The sequence below is a fragment of the Spinacia oleracea genome, chromosome 4, assembly GCF_020520425.1.
Source record: "Spinacia oleracea cultivar Varoflay chromosome 4, BTI_SOV_V1, whole genome shotgun sequence".
NCBI classification, from domain to species: Eukaryota; Viridiplantae; Streptophyta; class Magnoliopsida; order Caryophyllales; family Amaranthaceae; genus Spinacia; species Spinacia oleracea.
In genome coordinates this window covers 101,096,958-101,104,726 of record NC_079490.1, presented here as the reverse complement: position 1 = coordinate 101,104,726, position 7,769 = coordinate 101,096,958, and the positions used below count along the sequence as shown (strand labels likewise).

Here is a 7,769-nt window from a genome sequence, read left to right as displayed (position 1 = left end):
TAGCCATTTGAACTTGAACTGTTGGAACTTGTAGACTTGAAATTTTTTGAAAGTTTTCTTGAATGTATATTTTTGTATCGGCTTCGGCTTGGATAGCCTAGGCGTTGATGTAGAACTTGTATACCTGCTTTGGCATGGGTAGCCTAGGCGTTGGTGTTTTAACTTGTATACACTACTACAAAAATAGCCTAAGAAACCGTGCAAAATAAGGCAAAGAAACCTCACTTTATACGGTGCCCAGGTAGTAGGTCTCTTAGCATAAGAGACCGGACTTTTTGCCTGGTTTCTTTGTTATCTCTAAGAAACTGATTTTGTCAAAAAACTAGTTTCTTAGATCTTGTTCTGTGAATTTAAATACAAAGAATAAGAGACAGAAATAAGGAAGTATGCGGTTACTTTGACAGTACTAGGAAACCACTTTGTTACAAAGTGCGGTTCCTTTGACTGTACTAGGAAACCACTTTGTTACAAATTGCGGTTCCTTTGAGCTGTTTTTGTGTAAGGTCTAAGAAACCAGATTTATTAAATATCTGGTTTTTTGATTTTTTTTAATTCTTTTTTTATTAAGACGTGCACTAATAAATTATTGACATACAATATATATTTTCAAATTACATGGTACATACCTGTTAGATTCCAACCAATAATCTAAATTAATTGGTTCAATGTTATGGTAATTAATAATCCATCAACTCTATATTATATGCATAAAAATTCTCCAAACCGACCAATATACCAACTTCTTGTTCTCCAAAGCAATAGAGTAAATAAAACTAATGTAATATAACATTCTCCAAACTCTAATCACAAGTTCAAATCTAAAAAAGTACTTCAAATGTATTAACTTGCTACGAGATTCCCAAAACATTTGTTAGAAAGTTTCAATATGTACTAGCTAAAAAGGTCATTCATGATCAACGTCGAGCATATCATTTTCTTCATCTTCATCAATCTTTGCTTGAAAAAGTATGTAACCAAAGTATCCCGTGTTTCGTCAATCATCGCTTGAGAATAAGTGGCAGGAACTTGAGGAAAGTACTACATATATACAAGACATAAAAACGATTAGAATAGGTATATGTTAAAATATATAAACTAATCAAGTACATGTGAAGTAAATTCTGTCAAGGTCAAAGTATTATGATTTTATTAAGCATCCTTGACAGAATTTCTTTGCTTGCACCTGGTGCCTAGACTAATTAAGTTTTTTGCTTGCACCAGGTGATACAAAGTACATGTGATATAAACTAATCAAGTTCAATCTGCACCAGATCAAATCAGATTGGCCATGATTTTATAAAGTATGCTAGTAACAAGGCAGGTGATTTCTTTGCTTGCACCAGACTAATTCTTTTTAAGAAAACAGATTGGCCATGATAATCTTTGCTTGCATCAAACTAATCAGATTTGTTTTGATTTTATAAAGTATGCTAGTAACAAGGCAGGTGATTTCTTTGCTTGCACCTGGTGCCTAATTCTTTTTAAGAAAACAGGTTTGTTTGATTGATTGCATAGGCTGCCTTAGATGAAACTAATCTAGCCTTTGCTAAGGTCAACTTGTAACTTTGTCAGAGATTACACAAAGTAGCTTTGACAACAGGATTAGGGGAGGGGGAGAAGTAGAGGCAGAAGATAGAATGTCCTGAGAGATTTAAGATGGGGAGGGAGAGGTTAAAGGGTAGAGGAGAATAGCTTCTTGTTGTTGTTGATCCGTAATTTGCAGGTGTAATTCTGATATTGCTAGTTTTTTTAGCACATTACTACACCATTACCACAGTCTCATTTCTCTATGACGTTCTGAGACTATGAAGTCATGAAGCAAATATGATGTGAAGCATTACTGTCTACTTTTCTAGTATCCAATCAGATAGAAGAAAGTTATTACCAGAGAGTTTCAGGAATGGAAGTTCTGTAAAAAGTGGTGTTGTAAGTTTATCAAGATGAGTTTTTCTCATGTTACCTTTCTAGTGGCCGGGGTGCTGGGAGTGAGAACAAATCTGCAGTGTTTTCTATTACGTGTGGGAGTGAGAACAGATCTGCAGTCTTCACAGCTCTAGCTCCAAGAAGGTCAGGATATCGGCCAAACCAGCCAGTCGGATCAACCTCCTAAAATGGTTCTTTATCACCCTCAGGTGGGTTTAGACTCTCACAAGTCATCTCGGAGATAATCAATCAACAATTTCATACCAAATTTGCTCACAGAACTCTCTTCCTGCATATCAACCAAACAGAGGAGTCCATCAGCCCAAAACACACCAAATATTTACATCCAAATCAAACAAAAGGGTCCATGTCCCAGCTCTAATTCGGATTAATAGGAGAATTGTATGTTCTGGATTAACGAACTCCAATTAATTCAAAATTATCAATAATTTAGAAATAATCTTTTTCCTGATATTGGTAATCATGATTTCTTCGCATTCCTCGTTAACATCTGAACTACTAATTATGATTCGCATAACTCTACCAAAAAGAAGGGGGAAAACAAAAATTAACCTAAAATCATTTAAAAGATTACTAAGCACTTAAGCAGGAGTCTTAAAAAATGCATTATATTAATGATGGATGCAATTGTGTCAAAAAAGTCATAAAAAAGACCTCATATTAAACTCGTCAAACAAGATGAAAATTCAAACAAACTAGTAGACAACAGAAAAGAAAACACAAAAGAACTCCACTCTAGCGCACCGACACGGAAGTAACTACACTGCTAGGATTGAGACTATGAGAAACTTTAATATTCTTGTATAGTAAAACTATCTAATTCTTCTTTGTAATTATTTAAGCTTACTTTTTCTTATAAGGTTGAAAATTTTCATTTAGAAATGCATGATTTCTAGAAGCCATATCCAGTATTTACGCTTCTGTTAATCTTTATCATTTCAATCATCTAACAACTCCCCTCTCTGATATCAATTGATTTACATGTGTTTCGATGTGTGTGAATATGCAATGGCTTTGTTAAAAAGTTTCAGAAGCCAAACTTGTATAATCAACTTCATTGACTATTGCTGCATTACCAAACATTGTATTTGTAGGCCATATGTATTTACCTAATTTTCAGCAAATAAATAAACAATTGACACTGAAAGTTGTCTGCTTTGTCAAATTAAGACATGAAGGCCATTTTGTTGTTCCCTAACACTGATCTGTGATATTATCATAGTGGTACTTGAAGTGACTACTTATAAGTTATAAACAACATCTTAGCTTCAGAGGTGTCACACTCACTCACCCATTCAACCCCCCCCCCCCCCCCCCCTCCCCCCTCCCCAACATACACACACATCCAAATAGGAAAGACTTCTTTCCAGGTTTCAGCTTATTAATCTTATTAATATGCTAGGACAAAGCACATAAATGTAGATAATAGGCATATGCTTGGTCAGGACAACAACTTTGAACATATTTGAGATATTTCAAATTTATAATTCCAAATCCTTTTGAATTTTCAACTACTTGATTCAAGAAACACTAGGAAACTCATTAGAACAAAAACTCAACTGAATTGACAGAGAGCAATTACCGTCAAATTAAGCCTAGTCCAGTAGTCTCTCCTGTATAAAATTTAAAACCACATTGAATATTGTAATAGTGCGATTTTTGGCAAACAATTAATAGTTTATGCAATTCCATTCAAACATCACTTCAACGTATTTTGCAATTTTTGTTACAAATGGACATAATAGTTTCCAATATTATCATACTCAAACTAGCAAACTATATAGAATTTCAAAAAGAAATTGTAGCAGATTATCTTTTCTATCAGATTTAACTAGTTCAACCATAAAAACAAAGAATGTCGAGAAGCCACAGAAAACAATTATATAATGATTCGAAAAAGAAAATTTTACAATTCTCTAAGGAAAGAAAAGTGAAATTCAACTTACGATGAAAGGTTTGAGTTCAAGTGAGGCGTAGTTTCATACTACTGCCATGGCCGCCGCATCCCTCGAGCAAAAACGACTGATCCGTACACAGATGCAACAAGAAGGCTTATATTATCTACTGTAGTGAAGATTTTAGAGAATGAAACTGAGTGCATACCTTCTCATTGATTATTAAGGGTCTGAAGGCCAACAACAATACATGACAACATGTCCCCCTAGTACGAGGTCTGATAATATGCAGTATTCTGAGGTCTGATTACGCGGAATATTTTGAGGTCTGACTATACGCAATATTCTAACCTCAACACAACAGTGGGTGATTACCTATGATTTTTTTTGCCCGACTGTTTCAACAGAAGTGCAATGTGGTGTTAGGATTGCGCTCAACAGAAGATATTGTGTTCATGTTGAAAATTATAACGTCATTGTTAACGTCATTTTTATTGCACTGAGTTCAGGTGGTTCTGCAGGTCTTCACATCATACAAACTATAAATTTTCTTCTTAACTTAACTTGATAAGCTGTAACTCTGTTATAATTTTTTTTTCTGTTAAACCCTTGTTTTGGTATATGATGTCTGGATTTATATTCTTAAATCTAAGAATCTTGTCCTATCTGTATTCTTCCAGGTTTTGGAAGGTGTAATTAAATACCGATGGAATGCATTGCCTGTTGAACAGCGGGACGGAAAGAAAAATTATATCTCTGATGTTATTGGTCAGGTGTTGATGACACATTTATTTGCTATATTCAGCTGTTTTATTTTTTAATTATCCACTTATTTCATTGGTAGCTTTCTAAGCTTCTAGTTATTGTCTTTGTTCTTGGTGCTTTTTGACTTAATAATCACTGATTAGAATTCATTTATTTTTTTAACATGAAAGCTTTCAAGAGACAGGGCTTCTTTTAGGCAGGAAAGGTTATATGTCAACAATTTAAACGTCATACTGGTTCAGATATGATTGATTCTATGTTAAAGATTGTTAATGGTTTTCAGTCTCATGCCCTGGGTAACTATTGTCCACATGGAATAAAGTGAAGAGTGACTTTTGATGGCTAGGAGTTTCCTTTGTGATTTTGAATTCCTTTCATGGTTCTGATTACTTCGTTCAATATTTCAAAGTTAACATTATACTGTGTGGAGACAATTGTATAACCTGCAATGTAAGTATGTTCTGCAGACGAGTTTTGAGAATTGTTACATGCTACTTTAAAAAAAAATTATAGTTGTTGTTCTGACTAACAACATACATAAGAATAGATATTTGGGTGGTGGTTTCTTAAAGAATTTCTCTTTAATAATATTCTTGTCATGTTTAGGGTGATCACTTTTAACAGGACTTTTTTCTGTAACCCCTTAGTCTTGTGGTTTAGTTCGTAAATCCCTTCACTATCTTTTGTTTGTCAGTTACGTTCTGTTGCTGGAAAGGGATTTTAATATATGAGTGGGGGTTCATTTTATTGGAAATTATCTAGGATGACGATTGAATGGTTCCTCCCATTTGTACTTTCTGTTTTATGGAAGCTAATTAGTTTATATTCTGCAGATTCTTAAGCATGACTTTGCTGCTAGGTGGCAAAGCTTTCAACAGCCACCTAGTCACCTAAGGTTAACAACCAACAAGAGCAGACTGACTGAAACCAACACAACTTAGTCAACCTTATGATTTATTTATTCTCAATTATGCTTTCAGTTACCCTCATTCCCTTATCATCTTATCAGCCATTGCAAATTCAACTGGTCAGTTGTTCCCACTAAATTTTCCCTACTAAATTAACTACCATTGCTCTTGTATAAACATTTTCTCTTGTGGAGATTTCAGAAACTATGAGTTTAGAGCTTAAGACTGTGTCACAGACTCACAGTGCACATTAGAAAATTCAAAATCACCTGAAATCATACCATATACCCCGCTTAGGGCGGGATGCTAATTGCTAAGGTAGTTTGGTGTAGATAAAAAAAGGTTGTTGTTTGACAGAAAAATGTTCTTATTTATTTTGGGTCTGTTTATATATTACTGAAGAAGTTCCCACCTTTCTAGGTAACCAAGAAACCAGCCAACCTCACACACAAGAAACACCACAATTCGTTTTTTATTGATTATGAAGTATGGACCAAGGCTTCAAGATTTAATTTTATACTTCGTATTTAAATTCTCTACTCAATAATTCAATTAATTGCAACAAAATATTGTACTACCATCATTCGATTAGTTGCAAATAACAATATGACCCCAGATGAAATATCAACCAAATTATCAATCAAACACAAATTATTCATTGAAAATAAGTTTGTCGATCTTACAGGAAAATTTGCTAAACTGATAAAACAGGCTCCTTATGACAATTATAAACTAAGTTATAATTTATAATGTCGGGATAGAAAATTGTAAAATTATAAAAAGGGGAAAAGGGTAAGAAGAGGTGAAGAACAATTACCTAAAATCACAAGAGCTGAAGAACTGGCGACAGAACGGTGGTTGTACATGGTAGGGGAGACGGTGGTTGTACGTGGTGGTGGAGATGGTGGTTGCGTTAGCGGCGGAAGTTCCAATCAACTACAAAAGTAGAAGAAATTAGAGATGGAGAAGAAATTGACGACGCAGAAGAATTAGCGATGGAGAAGCGGTGTTTGAGCTCTGTGAATTGAAGTTAGGTTTTCTGGGTTCTTGGTGAGTTGGGTTTTTTTTGAGAGATAGTGGGAGGTTTTCTGGGTTCTTGGTGAGCTAGGGATTTTTTTTGAGAGATCTTGGGTTTAGGAAGATGGTTTTTCTTAATTTCCTTAAATGATTGAAAGCGGGAATCCAAAAGGAAAAAAAAAATTCACATCCCATTTTGTTGTAGAACAAAAAAAAAACTTAGAAAATGAAAATTCTATATAATGTGTAGTATGTGAGTAAGAAACTGGTCTAGAAAGATCTCCGGTTCCTTTGATTCTTTCTAAATATAATATTATCTAAGAAATCACATATTTTAGATATGAAGTTTCTTATATTTTTCCTAAGAAACCGCATTTCTAAGATAGTTGGTTCCTTTATCTAATAAACCTAATAAGTGACTCATGCGGTGCCCTAGTAATGGTTCATTATCCCATTTTTGTAGTAGTGATACCTGCTTTGGCGTGGGTAGCCTAGGCGTTGGTGTTGAACTTGTACCTTGAACTAGAGGTCCACTAGGAATTTGTCGCAAAATAATTTCTTTTTGACTTTTTTTAGGCTAGTATAGGATAGCCTCCCAGTTTAGAATTTTGACATCTTGTACTCCACTTGATTTAGTATGCCTCGTCACACTCGGAGGAAGCTCGCCGAATCGTCGGTAGTTCGAACTGCTGAGGAGGACGCTTCGGATGATGAAGCGGCTGCAATAAACGCGCCAGACGGGGGTATGGTTCCCCGGGATGCGCCTACTTTTGCTGGTACTGGTTGGAGCCCTTCCGACCTGGTGTTTCGGCCGGAGTGGCACTTGTCTCAGCGGCCTCGCGCTGGCATGGTGAGTCTTGTACTGTGTTTTGAATTTGTATTTTGTATTTGTATAGGTTTGGAGTTAACTCGTTCACCTGTAGGCCGATGGAAAGTCATTTCGTACATTCTGGTCCTTGGTGGAGGTTCAGAGGGGTTTTAAAGCTCTTCGTGCTGATGAGGAGGCCATGGAGATTTGGTCGCAGACGGGCCTGGCCGACTTCTAGCGTACCATGGGAGGTACTTCGAGGAGAACGGGGATTAAACACCGGCTGTGGGCTTTGTTGGAGCGATGGTGGGATACTACCAACACCTTACACATGGCATGGGGGGAGATCACCATTACCCCATTTGAGTTCGCCATGATTACAGATCTTCCTTTTTCTGAGAGGAATGTGACCTTTGATTCTGAGCTGACGTG

At 35.8% G+C, this 7,769-nt stretch overlaps 1 long non-coding RNA gene across 2 annotated transcripts; it reads right to left on the bottom strand.

Moving 5' to 3' along the window:
• Window positions 1-668: 668 nt before the first annotated feature.
• LOC110802306 (uncharacterized) lies at window positions 669-6,772 on the bottom strand. Of its 2 annotated transcripts, XR_002537117.2 has the most exons (4): window positions 6,330-6,772; window positions 3,891-3,966; window positions 1,961-2,212; window positions 669-1,038 (listed from the first exon to the last, which is right to left on the bottom strand). It is a non-coding gene; the product is annotated as an uncharacterized lncRNA (long non-coding RNA). The 2 variants fall into 2 exon arrangements; XR_002537116.2 differs by having other exon boundaries at window positions 3,891-6,766.
• Between the last annotated feature and the right edge of the window lie 997 nt (window positions 6,773-7,769).